General features: G+C 40.4%; 1 protein-coding gene across 7 annotated transcripts in view; it reads left to right on the top strand.

Moving 5' to 3' along the window:
- The window catches only part of RAB27A (RAB27A, member RAS oncogene family), a 68580-nt gene that overhangs the window by 24916 nt on the left and 29092 nt on the right, over positions 1-14572 (top strand). The window contains exon 1 of one of the 7 annotated variants that reach the window (XM_057722585.1): positions 5236-5364. The exons of 5 other annotated variants lie outside the window; for them this stretch is intronic. The gene's annotated coding sequence lies outside the window, so the exon portion shown is untranslated. Of the gene's footprint in view, positions 1-5235; positions 5365-12718; positions 12741-14572 lie in introns of those variants that run through there. One more of the 7 variants, XM_057722587.1, reaches the window with a different exon arrangement.

Below are 14572 nucleotides of genomic sequence, written 5' to 3'. Positions count from 1 at the left end.
CCCTCTTCAACTTGCCATGTAACCTCCTTTGGATAAAGAATAAACATTCCTTTGAATGTATAGCCAGTTTCTCTTATGTCTTATGTTTCTCCTACTGTAAATTTTAAGGGGAAGAACTATATCTTATTTGCATTTGTAGCCTTTAAAGTCGTTAACAGGGCTTCTCAATACTTGTGAAATTGCAGTCAACACATGCTCTTGTACCAAACATGCCATCTTTCCTACTCCTCACCACTTAGCAAACTCCTTTCTGGCTTTGAAGGTGTTCAGCTCATGCCCTGGTTCCTGTTTGAAGCCTTGGTCAGATTGTGCCCTGTTTCTGACTTCTTGGGGTCTTTAATCCTCCCAGTGATCTTGTTAGATAAATATCCCTGTATTGAGGGAACAGGGAGAAGTTACGTGACTTGCCATAGATCACACAGCTAGGAAGCAGGTAGCAGGATCCAAGTGTTCTGACTTCAAGCCCATTGCACGTTTGATATCCTGTGCTGGGTGACATTTTGCTTCCTGATTATCTTGTCTTATTTGTCCTTTGTTGAAAATGAGTTCATTTTGTTTCCTCATCTCAATTACCACCTTCTTGAGGGGACTGGGCTACATCGCATGTTTCTCTTGTGCCATTTGTAGTTGCCAGGACAGTACTGGGCATGTAGAAACTGCTTATCAGGACTTCGCTGGTAAGCACAATGGTTAAGAAACCACCTGCCAATGCAGGACACACAGGTTCCATTCCTGGGCTGGGAAGATCCCACATGCCGCGGAGCAGCTAAGCCCGTGCGCCACAACTACTGAAGCCCGTGCACCAAAAGCCTGTGCTCCACAGCAAGAGAAACCACCGCAGTGAGAAGCCCGCGCGTCGCAACGAAGAGCAGGCCCTGCTCACCACAACTAGAGAAAGCCCGCATGCAGCAACGAAGACCCAATGCAGCCAAAAATAAATAAATAAAATAAATAAATTTATATTAAAAAATTGCGTTCAACTCAACAGTAGTTGATAAGCAAATAAAATGTAATTTACCAAAAAAGAGCAGCTATCAATGGAGCTCCAAGACACTTTTTGAGTCATTCCTGAATGAAATCAGCAGAGAACAGAGGGAAACAGAGGAAGGAAGAGGCTGTCAGAGAAAGCCAGATGATAGACACAATTAGCAACTGAGTGACAGCTGGCCTGTGGTCAGTCCAGTGGTGAGGGGTGGAGGGGAGGCGCGCACAAGAAGACAGTCCAGGCAGTCCACAAGTCTACTGGGGAGCGGAGGGGTGGCAGAGGAGTACTCGGAAGTAACGGAATACCCCTCCAAGCTAACCCAGGTAAAGCACTCATGCATACTGAGAAAACACTGGTTAAAGGAGTATCCAGAGCATGGTGTACCTGAGGAGGACTGGTTTCCAGGCTGAGAGCTGAATGGGTAGAGAAACATTTGGCTCAGTTCACGGTCATTCTGTTAACCACTGAGGCTGTGAGAAAAGGAACAAAAGTAGGTGAGGATGTGGCTGTTCAGGCAACTCCCCTTCCCCTTTCTCTACTCCGGCCATCAGTAGGGTCTCAGTCCTGAGCCCCGATGGTCCGAAGTGAAGGGAACTCAAATGCTTGCACTTGTCCTCTGTGCACAGGGGTGTGTTGTGATGAGCTTTTCTGATACTGCTTCATCTCACTTCTTTCTGTGTGTATTTGCCTATAGATTAGTGAGGTGCTTTAGAAAGTCCAGTACTTTGATAACTATATTCCTGATTCTGCCTTTTCCCAAAAGGGGTTATAAAAATTCACTGACAGACCTCATGCCCCAGATTTTGGTTTGGAAAATCACACTGCATCTCCTCAATTAAAAAACATTTTGTGTCCTAACAAAATGTAAAACCTCTTCCACTAGAATGCATGTGATAAATGTCTAGTTTCCTAATAGAAGCCTGCACATGTTCTTTAGAAGTACTTTTAGATTAGAAAGTATTAGAACTTTGTTCCTTCCTGTGTAAAAATGTTCAGTTTAGAACTGCTTTATAAGAGCTAAAGTTGTACATATCTCAGCTGCTCAGAGGCATCAGTAGTTAAGGGAAGTTATTTCAAATTAAAAATGGTAATTTCTATGCAGAATTATTTTCTTTATCATGTTCTATCTAAAATATTCTCTATATAAAAGGTAAATATGGAAAAGCTTTTCTTGGACATTCATATATGAATTTTTAAGGTGATATCTCATTTCTAGGAAAATTAGTCTTGTTAGAAGTTTTGGTTTATTTTCAATGTTTGATAGTTATATAGCAATTGTATGTTTATGTAATGTGCAAATACATAGAGGAAAGTTCTAAATTAGAAAGGAGACCATTGATAACATCTTTATTTTAATGGAAAGATAATCACTGAGGTCAAAACATTCAACTTACAAACTTTTGCAATCAAATTTGTTGGTATGTGGAGGCTAACTTTATACTTTAAAAAGTGGACTTATTAAAACATGATTATAGAATTTAATTATGAGATTGATTTTCATGTGTAGCTTATAAAACCTTTTCCACTACTTTAAAGTCACCTCTTTCATATACAGATTCTCATTTTATCCTTATTAAAATACAGTACAATATTACATGTTCTTCAGTTTCCTCCAAACCCTCAAACAAAATTTCCAAAGTTGTTGCTTATTAATTTATTATTAATGCACAAATACTTACCTCTTCATGGTGTTCCTTTCATGTGTTTTATGCTCCTCTTGTCTATACTTTTCTTTACACTCTTGGCTTGTTCTCTTGATGGTTCATAGTTTCCTTGCTAACACAGAATCTTTATTTTGTGTTAGCAAATATATTGAGGTTTCTTTATTCACTCTTTTTTAACAAGGCCCCGTAGATTCTTTCTGAGTGACCGTCTTGCTCACTGACTTTGGTACCTGTATGCTGAGTCCCCTGCCTTCAAATGTCTTTCTCATAGATGCACTTAGAAAATAGGAATGTTTCATATAAAAGGACTGCTACTTAGAACCATTAGACAGTTCCAGGGAGGGAGGAAAGGGCATGGGGAAGATGGGAACAGGGCAGTCCCTATGTTCTCTACCCAAGCAGGCAGCCTCATGTGAAGATGGCACAGAACCAACTTCAGGCCAGAAAGGGTAGATACATTCCTTTCAATAGAGCCATTAGCTGGAACAAGGGGTTCTATGGATAAAATACAATACTAGCAATTTCTTCTGAATTTATAAAAAAAAGTGAAGTTAGTGGAGAGAATTTTAAGTTTTTCTCCCATCAGTATTTTTTTTTAAATTTTATGCTGCTTTGTGTTATTCTGTGCTGTACTTTAGTACAAAATGGCTTCTGCCACAGCACAAAATAATCTATTTCGTTTGCTATATCAACATTTCGTTGTATTCTTTAAAGCATATCTCGACTTTTGAGGGCTCCATCCAAGCATAGGTTGTTGAGCCCATTAAGACTAGTATGGCTGTATTTTTTGATGCCCTTTAGGAAGAGGTCACCAGTATAGCTGGTTATAAACATCCTCCCCACAGTTCCCTTTTTCAAGGACACTGGTTTTGTATCCCAAGGAGAATGCTATCTCTTGGTTCATTTCTGGTCCGTTTGGTCTAGATTTTCCCTGGACTATTCAGCCTTAGAGCCACAGCTCTCCTTTCCCTTTGAGTGACCCAGTGATCATTGTCCTCAAGGCTCTTTCCTATAGACTTATTCTCTGAAGCTCCAGGTAGCCCTTCTTGGAGTTCTCACCAGGGTCACCAATACATTCTAGACTTTTGCTCCCAGATAAGAAGAGTCCTAAAGTTGTGGTAAGTGGGCGAGATTTGAGATTTGGCATCTTTTGAAAATGCTGAATCAAGAAGCCTAGCAGACCTTGTAATGAGCTGTCAGTCTGAGGTGTTTAGGTAGACAGGAAGCGTTGGGTACAAAGTTGAAGGCAAATGAGATGATTCAGAGCCACGTGAGGTTGAGCTTTCTGCATCGATTTTCCACATGTGTACAATGGAGCTCTTATTAGGACCTTGTTGCGTCCACAGGCCTTGGAGGTGGTGGTCTTACCTTCCCTTCTTTTACCAGAGTGGTTCTACTTTCACCTGTTTGATATGTTAGAGTGCCAGGTAAGATTTCATTTGAAGAAACTTGCTAAAGAAAGTTTGCAACCCGCTGGACCAGAGCAGTTTTCTGAGGGAGTGAAAGATTTGCTGCAGTGACATTAAGTGGCTTTTCTGAGACCCTATGCAAGAGTATCCAGCTGGCTGTGAAGACATTGATCTGCTATGGACAAAGCGTAACCCAAGCTTAGAGTAGCTCTCAGTCAGATAAGAAAATCCCCACACATAAGATCATCTCTGCAGTGATCTATAATTAAATGTTAGGATGCAACATACTGTGTTCATTCCTTATTGCTCAATTGACTGTCTTAATAGGATGAAAGCCAACAGGTGCTGAACAGATGTGCCTGAGCCTTGCTGTCACTTACTGAATGTGGCTCACATGTGCTTCCTTAAATATTCTCACAGGAGTGGACATGTGAATCCACACCAAATTTTTTTTTAAAAAGGAAAGAAAATGCCAAAGACTAGTGCAAATTACAGGCTTCTCAATTAATGACACATTTAGAAGAATTCCAAATAATGTAAGCACTGAAGGCAGAAGCAAATAACTTAGCCAGGCAGTAAGTGAACAGTTGGGAGGTCTATAAATGTAGAACATAACTCATTTGACTGTAAGTTTTTATTCCAGTTAAAAAATAACAATAAAGAGAAAAAGGACATTTGAATAAAAGTTTATAGGCTCTTAAAGCGCCTCAGTGGACCCCAGGGTTCCACAGACCTGAGGCGTCTCTAACAAGGACTGCATTGCCTTATTTTATGATGCGTTATATTCCTCTCCTTTAAGACATTGTCTTGTGCTTATTTTCTAAAAATAAATACGATGCAATTTTTTTCTCAGAACTAACAGGTGAAGTAGGAGAACATAAACAAGGATATATCAGATTGAAAAATACAACTAACTAGCTTGAAATCGTACATATGTAATTCTGCATCCAACAAACAGGGAATACAGATCCTGTTCACACAATCAGGGAACATTCATAAAACTAAAGTCATCTTAACAAATCCCCCCAAATTTGATATTAGGCAGACCACATTTACTGACCCAAATGTAATAAAATTAGAAAATAGCAACAATCACAAAAAAGCCAAGGGTGACCTGACAGGCTGGATGGCTGCAGGTACCTCAGTCCTCTTTTGCATAAGTAAACCCAAGGCACACCCTAGTCTATAAACAGCTGTTGATGGAAATGCAAACAGTCCCTGCTAAGACTGCCTCCTGAATAGGTGGAACAAGGCAAGATTTCTTGAGAATCGATAAGAAGTAGATCTGATTGGACCTGGGCCATAGGTGAGTTTCTTTTCTTTCCGTTTGATTCAGATATTAAAGGATATGATATTTAGGGAGCTGTTAAACGTGTGTTGTAAGTATATTAGTGGAGAGAGTGGACCTGACAAGGAGCAGAAAGACCTATAGGCGGCTGTTTAGAGCTTATTGACACCAAACAAGAGAGGCTGAGAATCCTGATATTGTCGTTTAGTGGTGCTAAAACATCAGGAAACAGTTTGATTTTTCTGAGCCTATTTTACTGTTTTTAAAAGAACTAAGTTAACACATGGTGGAATATTCACAAACACTAGTGTTTTAAACTCATGATCAACTTGTGTCAGTATGCTGCCTTTTCATCAGTCTGTGGTAAAACCCAAACTGGCACAGTGCAGAAGCACTTGGGTTTCTGAAATGGTTCTGTCCCCAGACTTAGCTGGGGGAAAACTCCTTTCCTCATTGGAAAAGAAGTCCCTGAAGACAGAGTAGCACCTGGGTTTATGGAGGAGAGTCCAGTAACTTGAAATTGATGTAGCAGCTCACCGTTGCAAGGGAAGTACCAGTATTCATTGACTGGCGTTGTTCGTATAAGGTCAGTTTTTGCACACACAAACTGGAGTTTGGGACGAGTATCTGGAGATGAGGGACAAGAAAGTCAGAAAAGGAGATAGAGTAGAGAGGCCATGACTCAGAGTAATGGATAGAAGTGGGACTGTTAGAACCCAACATGGAGTTGTTGTAGGGTGGGTAGGAGACTATGGAAAGGAAAGCCAGCTGTGAAGAAATGGAATCCTGTGTGCTTTTGTAAGCCAGCCTGCACCTTGAAGCCTATCCCTGGGGGCGGAGAACAGCTGTGCTCTGATGTGGTCAGCAAGGGAGAGGCTGTGGGGCAAGCAGGATGAGGGAGAGGTGAAGCTGAGGTCTGGTGCATCACAGTGGCGTTTGTGAATGTCTGTGTGCCAAACTGATGTATCACTTAGCCTTCGGGGTAGGGTGTGTGGGGTGGGAGCCCCCACCATTCATAGTTCCTGCGAGCGTGCAGTGACAGCATATCTCATCACAGAAGAGTTGAAGCATGGTCTGTCCCCTTTGTTTCAGATGTCAGGGAAATGGTTACAGTACACTGTAGACATCACCCTTTCAAAACGACAGTGAAAATAACTTCCTGGTATGCAAGTGGTTGGGTCTAGAAAGGCAGGCCTGTGTTATATTCTGGACACAGTTTCTCTACGGGGTAAATAAATATAGAGCACTCATTCTAGTTTTTAAAAAACGCAATGATAAAGGACCTCCTCTCCTCCCCAGTTACTGCCAACTTGGGGGCATTTATCTAATTGTTTTTATTATTTGGACGGTCATCCTCAACAAGTCTTGATTCTTTTAATTTGCAATTTTTTTTTCCATCCTAAAATTTTTCTTGGAATGAAGGAAGCATCATTCCTCCATCACAAAGTGAAGTGGTTTTCTTCTTGATTTGGTGCATTTCCTCTGACAAATTAACATCTTTCCTGTGTTGCAGCACATGAAAAACTTTGAGGCGGGTGAGATGCAAGAGGGCAGCTAGGTTGTGTTGGTCAAAGGCCTTACAACCCTCCCATATTCCGGGTGGACCAGTCTTGGCAGAATCCCTGACTCCATTTCTAGGTCATAAATGGAAAGGTGTTCTGTGTTTTGTAACCTTAGAAATGGGCTTTTCAATTTCAAGTCCTTTGAGTGCTGCTTGATTTCTGATTCTTCCAGTCCTGGCTGTGGTAGCAGCACACTCCTAATATTTGCACCTTTGAGTCTTGGGCCCGGAGTTTGGTGTCACTCTGACGTAGCCAAAGGCTCTTCACTTCTACCTCTTCAGAACTTAACAGCAGAATTCCCTTTATGAATCAGTTGGTCTTGCAGCTATCTTCCAGGTAGCTTAGGTCACTTCTCCTTTCCCACTTTTGGAAAGTATTTTTACTCAATTCTTTGGGAGCTTTATTAGGTTCAGTGTCCCTCTTAAGGCATAGTGGGAAAAGTACCATAAGATCAGTGTTCAAACCTGAATCTGTTGTAGTCATCAGATCAGCTATGATATATTGATCTCCATCATGCATTTTGCTACTCACTTTACACTGGTAGATGGTGGTGTCCTGCTGTTTGAATTGAAGAGACCCTGACTCCAACACCTATGTTTCACTGTCTTCTATGTGCTCACGAAAAGCAACCACTGCATGGTTTTGCACTTCTATGGAATTCTTGGAGAATTCCCTGCTTCATGGTGTCATTAAGCACATTTAGCCAGGGGTGGGACATTCCATTGCAGGGACATGTGGTTGTAGCCATTACTTTCACATTATTTGAGCTATTACTCAGCAAACCAAACAGCCACTCCTGTCGCCACTGTATTGTCTACATTTTACAAAGGACAGATCCTGTAGTACTCCTTTATTCCTGTTACGCTGTGTCTATAAAGCAAGATGTACTTGTCACAAACTGTAAGTAATATAACACTCAGTGTTTACTTTCCATAAATTTCGGTAAATATTCATATTCTGATCCTAAAAGAGACATGGGCAACAAATAATGTCTTATGAGTAAATGAATCAACGATCTCCATAGCTTAAAAAAATGAAAAAGCCAGTATTTCATTTGAGTCGTTGACAGTGGTCTTCCAGAAAAACATTTTCTACTTTCAAGAATCATTCCAGTGCCCTCTTCTTTCTTACTGTGCAGTTGCTTGTATTATTTGTCTACTGGCTTATGTTAGTCACTTATTGAGATGATGGTAACATTTCAGAAATAGTAGGTCAACTCCTGGATTGAGACTGCTTATTTTTTTTTTTTATTCTGGTCTTTAATACTCATAAGGAATTGCAAATGTCTGAAGGAGTCTTTATTTTTTTTTTTTATTTTTTTTTGTGGGTACACCAGGTTCAATCATCTGTTTTTACACACATATCCCCGTATTCCCTCCCTTCCTTGACTCCCCCCCTCGAGTCCCCCCCACCCTCCCTGCCCCAGTCCTCTAAGGCATCTTCCATCCTCGAGTTGGACTCCCTTTGTTATACAACAACTTCCCACTGACTATTTTACAGTTGGTAGTATATATATGTCTGTGCTACTCTCTCGCTTCGTCTCAGTTTCCCCTTCACCCCCCGCCCCCTCCCATACCTTGAGTTCTCCAGTCCATTCTCTGTATGAAGGATTCTTTAAAAATGATATATTTGAATGTCCTGGCAATATTTGGGAATGTATATTTAATTCAACAGTGTAGATAATTTTATTTTTTTCTCTGAATAATTTGCTTTATTGGAATATCATTGTCTACTAGATATTAGTTGTTTCATTTTGCTTAAATGGGGAAAATGGAATATTCCTATGTAACAGACACATTTATAAATATTAAGCCGAATAATATGTAAATTTAGATTCTGTCAATTTTTAGCTATGTACCTCTCTTCTCACTGTTAGGGGCGGATCTATGATATGACTATGAAACAGATTCTAATTTCCGTCTATTCTTCAAAGCCATTACGTTTCTACTTACTTCTCGCTAAGATCTTTGCACAAACAAGATAAACTCTTTGTTTATAACTTCATCTATTCCAATGTCAGCCTATTCAGGAGGGCAGAAACCTATCTACTCACACTAGACCAGAAATTGAGAAGAGGAGGGTCACATGCACAGAGGGCAGAGGCTGTTTCCTCTTGGGGAAATGGGGAGCCCCACACTTGGGCACTACACATCTTGCTTTTGCAGTGAAAGTAAATGTGTTTCACTTCAGGGTATAGCAATTGCAGTGATCTAACACAGTTGTAGACAGATCTAAGACAGCTCATCTGGTAAACACAAGTTGCCCCTACTCATATCTTGGTACATTATAAAATGCTGCTTTTTTTGGGGTTTTTTTTTTTTTTTTTTTGCTGTGCCTTGTGGCTTGTGAGATCTTAGTTCCCCAACCAGGGATTGAACCCAGGCATCCTGCAGTGGAAGTGTGAAGTCCTAACCACTGGACCGCCAGGGAAGTCCCCATTATAAAATGCTTTAATGATGAACACTCCTAAGCTCTGAAATTGCCCCAAATCACCTAGTTAAAACTCATCGTTAGATGTGAATGCCAAGGTAGCTTTTGTGATAGAGACCTCATAAATGCACCTAAGTTAACTTTCTTTCTCTATTTTTTTCCTAAAAGTTCAGGTACTGGTTACATTAAGAATAGGTTATAAAATTACATGCCTTGCCTAATAAGAACTTGATGAGGCTATACTTTAATTAATTAATTAATTTATTGGCTTTGTTGGGTCTTCATTGCTGCATGTGGGCTTTCTCTAGTTATGGTGCGCAGACTTCTCATTGTGGTGGCTTCTTCTGTTGCGGAGCATGGGCTCTAGGCTCTTGGGCTTCAGTAGTTGTGGTGCACAGGCTTAGCTGCTCCGCGGCACGTGGGATCTTCCTGGACCGGGGCCTGAACCTCTGTCCCCTGCATTGGCAGGTGGATTCTTAACCACTGTACCACCAGGGAAGTCCCAAGGCTATACTTTAGTAATAGTATTTGTAAAGAGAAGTTTCAAACCAAGCAATGCGCTAAAACTTTCTGTGGATTATGTCATTTCATCCTTAAAGTAACCCAGTGAGGTTGGCAATGTTATCTCTACTTCGTAGTTGAAAGAATGGAGGCTTAGTTTGAAGAACTTGGACCAAGTCACACCAAGAAGAGTCCAGAATTTGAACCCAAGCCTACTTGCCACCACATTAAGAAAACAACTTTCTCTTTATGTCTTACTCAAACATTAATTTCCCCTTAAGGATGATAAAATAAAATCATGTCTACTACCATTTGTGGCACGTAGTAGTTGTTCAGGTAATATCCCTCCCTGCTTTTTTACTCTCTGTATTAAATGTGATTGATAGAGGGAAAATTGGGCTTTCAAAAACTGGTTTATCTGGAGTTGTTTTGCTCATAGAATGGTTCTGCCTCGTGATGGGGAATCATAAGGTTGGAATCTGTGACTGAATTTAATAGGAAGCTTCGTGGAGAATTTGGGCTATTGTGTGTGTGTGTGTGTGTGTGTGTGTGTGTGAGAGAGAGAGAGAGAGAGCGTGCTTTCCCCTTTGCTCTTAACTAAAACCACTTTCTTCTATCTTATTTCCTGTAAAGCAATTAAAACATATTTTATTTTTTAAAGAAGGAAGAAGATCATTGACCTTCTCTCACCAGGCAATTTTCACCACATGGTACATGTTGAGGAAGTGGGTGTTCCTTGCTTTCTATTGTTAATCTGATGAGAGTGAGGGTGGAGAGCACTTTGAAAAAATATTTGTGTAAGGAGGAGAGATAGAAATGAGCTGAATAAGAAAGTTTTTGCCTGTCCCAAATTGAGGGCATTCTTGACTTTTTAGAAGACATTTTCTTGAGGTATTTAGATGCTACTTCCTCCAGGAGGTACAGTGTTTAAAGAAGTGACCTTAGGTTCCAGTGCTCCCCTTAGATTCTTCTTCTTCTTCTTTTTTTTTTTTGTGGATAAAATTGACTTTATTTTATCTTACTTTTTACATTTTTATTGGAGTATAGTTGATTTACAGTGTTGTATTAGTTTCAGGGGTACAGCAAAGTGAATCAGTTATATATATACATATATCCACTCTTTTTTTTTTTTTTTTAGATTCTTTCTCTGTATAGGGCATTACATCTCCATAGATTCTTATTTTTATCTTTAAAAAAAAAAATTTATTTGGCTGCGCCAGGTCTTAGTTGAGGCATGCAGGATCTTTGTTGTGGTGTATGGGATCTTTAGTTGCAGCATGCATGTGGGATCTAGTTCCCTGACCAGGGATTGAACCCAGGCCCCCTGCTTTGGGAGTGCAGAGTCTTAACTGCTGGACCACCAGGCTAGTCCCTTATTATTATTTTTTTTAATCTTATTTTTAGATTAGGGCTTCAATTCTTTCTCACACTTCTAGGAAAGAATACTGCCTTTGTATTGACCCTTTGGAGCTAGACTGCTTGGTGATGATGCTGATAGCAGTTAATACTTATACAGGACTGGACTTACTGTGTGCTAGGCACTGTTCTAAACTTTATGGAAACTTTATGTGTACACTCAATCCTCACAACAGCCCTCTGAGATACGTTTACTGTTGTGCTTCATCAAATCTAAAATGTGTTGATGCTGCATTCTTTTTTTTTTTTAAGATTTGTTTTTTATTTATTTTATTATTTTTGGCTGCATTGGGTCCCGTTTCTGCTCATGGGCTTTCTCTAGTTGTGGTAAGCAGGGGCCACTCCTCGCTGCCATGCATGGGTTTCTCATTGTGGTGGCTTCTGTTGTTGTGGAACATGGGCTCTAGGCACACGGGCCTCAGCAGTTGCGGCTCGTGGGCTCAGTAGTTGTGGCTTTTGACCTTAGAGTGCAAGCTCAGTAGTTGTGGCGCATGGGCTTAGTTGTACGTGGCACGTGGGATCCTCCCAGCCCAGGGATTGAACCTGTGTCCCCTGCACTGGCAGGTGGATTCTTAACCACTGTGCTGCCAGGGAAGCCTGCGGCATTCTTGATTTTGCTTAGAAGATGCTAATGAAAGATTTTCACACAACAGTATTTCCAGTGCCACCTTATTTAATAACAATTGTAAGATGTCATGGGTTGTAAAACTGTGAAATATAAGAGGCACCCCACTTTAAAAGAAGTTAAGAAAGCAGCTACGTGATAGTATTAGTAAAACAGGTTATCATTCCCATTGTTAAGATGGGGACCCCCGAAGCAAAAGACATTGAATGTTCTAAAGTGACATGACTGGATTCATATCCAGGTGATTCGATTCTAGTCCTTGCTCTCAACCTCCACTTTTTTCTGTCTCTCAACAATACGCTGGACTTGAGCCCGTATTAACATATGGATAGACTACCTGAGACCCAGTTATTCATCCTCTCATTGTGGCATTCATGGTAGAATGGCACCGAGATTCTTCTGAGTGAGGAAGTATGTGTGATGTATGTGTCACCTGCCTTTAGGGCTGTGATGAGGGTTGCTGCACTAATGCACGCAAAGTGCTTGACATGTGGGCATCTGACTTGTTTTCAGCAAGAGCAATGTAATTGGGAGGCTTTGATGAACTGGCTTCCCAAGCATCAATAGGCTGGAGTACTTGCTGGAAATTGTGTGCACAAAATGTCGTTTGGGTGCCCAAAATTCTGCATTGTATATTTTTACTGTTTCCCTTTCTGCTCTAAAATGCCAACATAATTTATTTTCATTGTAGGGGAATGGAGAATTTTTTTTTTTCCTCTGGAGAACAGGCTCCAGAAACACCACTCAGGACTTGAGTAACAAAAATAAGAAACAAAAATAGTTTTTAATATGAAGTTGGTTCTATGTGAAGACCTACCAGAAGCTGAAACTTACCATTTCGTTGTCTTTGCCTCGTGGTGGTAAGTGGTGGTGAGACAACCACAGACAGAACTACAGAATGGGTTAGGGATTATAGTCTGCTACGGACTAGAATTATTTTCTCTGAAAAATGGAATGATTTCATTAACTCTAGGCTTTGGCTAACCAACTGCAAGCTCAGACAAGGAAACTGTCACCATCAATACCCTGCCAAAACCCTGAAAAATCTCTGTCAACAATTTGAAGACCCATCTGTTCCCTGAATCCCTTTATTTCCTAGCAGCTTCCTTACTCTTTAGAATTCTGGTCTCTGTTAACCCAGACCAGCCTGGTCATTGTGACCAATTTAGGACAAACTTTAGCCTCCCAATTTGCTAAAGGTTCCCCTCAACTGAAATCTCTGTTTTATTGTTGGATCACAGATCAGTGTTTTGCTGCCAGGTCCTTGAGGTAAGGCAGGAGGTGAGTCCTCAGCCAAGGAAGGCTGTGTCACTCATCATACCTTTCCCTGTTTATCCTGTTCTCCTCTGCCAATATCCCTTCTCCCAACCTGTTTACTGTACTCCAACACATAGAGGCTGTTCAAAAGGTAGAAAGAAACTATACTGTGGTGAAGATAAATTTTTGAGTACAGATTGTCTACAGTTGAGGTAATTATGAGTAAAATTTTAAGTTTGTTGTTGTGGCATAAGTTTAAAACACCAAACCATTGCTATTGGTGCTTCTGAGTATCATTTTACGTTTTTAGTCTTGAAATGTTTGAACATCCGATTAGTCAACTTGGACTGTTTTGAACCAGTTTTTACCTTGAACTAGTTACAAGCAGTTTGATAAAATTAGAGCAACTATGACCCCGTTGGAAACAGATTTAATTGGCCGGCACTAGCTTGATTCAGTAAAATATACTCTGAACCAATCAAACTTTATATGAGCCAGTCAGAACGTGCTTGTCTAGGTCAGAGCTTATTTGAGCTAGCTAAAACCAGTCTGAAGCAATTTGAGTTCTTAAAACCAGACAGACCTAAAATGATTTTGGTTAGATACATGTGGTTTTAGCCAAAGTGGCTTTAGATCAATCAGAAATGGTTTTGTAGATAGAATGTCTTTGAACTTAACTCTTTCATCTTGAACCAGAATGAACTATTGAGATTCTTTTGAACAAGCATGAATTTGTTAGAATGGAGTATTTTATGCAATTTAAACCTGTTTTTAAGCTGGTCATAACTCTTTGGAAATTGACACATATACTTAAAATTAATTGAAAATGGTTTGAACCAGCCAAAAAAGGTGATCTTTGCTGACTCAGTAAACTACTCTGAGCCAGTCAGCAGTCTTTTGTGCTGGAGAGAGATGTTTTGAACTGCCCAGAGGCAATTTCAGAAATTGTTCTAGGTCTTCAGAGCCAGTTTGATCTGTCCAGGATGGGGAGAAGAGAGCGAGCAAACATTTACTGAGTACCTAGCATAAGCATTGTGCTAGGCACTCCACAAAGACTGTCTCATTCAATCCTTAGAACAATGGTGTGAAGTAGTGTAATTATCTTCTTTTTTCATGGAATGGAAACCCAAAAATCCAAGGCTGAAAGATACCTGAGTAGCCAGTATGTGGGACATGTGGAATCCAATTCAGCTCTGCTTGACTTCAGAAGTCACGTGTTTCCTGTTAGGCTACTTTGTATGATATCATACCTGGTCACTTGTAAGTCCAACATGCATTTATTAAAAACTTGAGTAATGGTTACAAAGCTTGGGGGTAGAATGGACATTGGACTTGAAGTTAGGAGATACATGTTCTAGACTGTGCAAATTAGTTAAACTCTCTGGGTTCTGTTTCATCTTCAGCAAACGGAACCCAGAAAATGGAAGGTCTGAGC

This window comes from Hippopotamus amphibius, chromosome 2, assembly GCF_030028045.1.
Source record: "Hippopotamus amphibius kiboko isolate mHipAmp2 chromosome 2, mHipAmp2.hap2, whole genome shotgun sequence".
In the NCBI taxonomy this organism is placed as follows: Eukaryota; Metazoa; Chordata; class Mammalia; order Artiodactyla; family Hippopotamidae; genus Hippopotamus; species Hippopotamus amphibius.
The sequence above is the reverse complement of the archived record's forward strand: the minus strand, read 5'-3'. Positions and strand labels throughout refer to the sequence as shown.